Below are 958 nucleotides of genomic sequence, written 5' to 3' on the forward strand. Positions count from 1 at the left end.
CATTATTGTATAATATATTAATTATAAATATATGTAATATTTATATAATATTTATATATATATAAAGCATTTCCCAATGTTTTATATACTCCTTAATTTTCAAATGAATTGTTATTCTATGGAGTTTTATAAAAACAAAATAAACTCAATTATAGAAAAATGGTTAATCTAGCCCAATATTTGGAATATTATAAATGATAAAATTTCAATATACCATTCAGAAATTGAAATTATAAGTACATCATCAGATTCATTGAACACTTACTCTCTCAAGACAAAATTAATTTCAATAATGCTTCTGCTTTAAAAATCATGAGTACAGTAAGATTAATCATATTTTAGCAAGATATATTGTTTGAATGTCTAATGCATATTAATGTCCTGAAAGTTATGGCTATTTATGTTCATATTTTAAAGTTTTCACAATGTTAACATTAGTAATGTGCAAAGTCAGTGCTCTGCAAAGGCTTCTGTTATGGACAATGGAACTTTTTAAAATAAGGACAGGCATTTTAAACTTACATTATTAACTCTTATATAACATCGTTAAATGCTTTCTAAAAACTGAACATTGTTAAAAATTTCATTTAAATATTCCATAATAAGATAACTTCAAAATTTTTCATTAATGGCACTAATGAGACTACAAAATATCACAATTTATTTTGTTCATAAAAATATATTAATATGTTGAATTTGTCAACTGAAGTTACCTTTAAAACTAAAATATATAATCATTGTTACATACAAATACATAAGTAAAACCTTACTCCAATTTTTCACTGTTTTAATCTTTCCTTCTTTTTATTTTACTTACCAATTGCCAAAGAAATACTTTCCTACCACTTTATCCATATCAATTCTTAATTTTACCATTGTACTCAGAGCACTCTTTCAAAAAATACAAAATGGTCTTTCAACATTCTTATTTAAAATCCTACAGGGACTTTAGATTGCT

This window comes from Mandrillus leucophaeus, unplaced genomic scaffold (assembly GCF_000951045.1).
Source record: "Mandrillus leucophaeus isolate KB7577 unplaced genomic scaffold, Mleu.le_1.0 Scaffold459, whole genome shotgun sequence".
NCBI classification, from domain to species: domain Eukaryota; kingdom Metazoa; phylum Chordata; class Mammalia; order Primates; family Cercopithecidae; genus Mandrillus; species Mandrillus leucophaeus.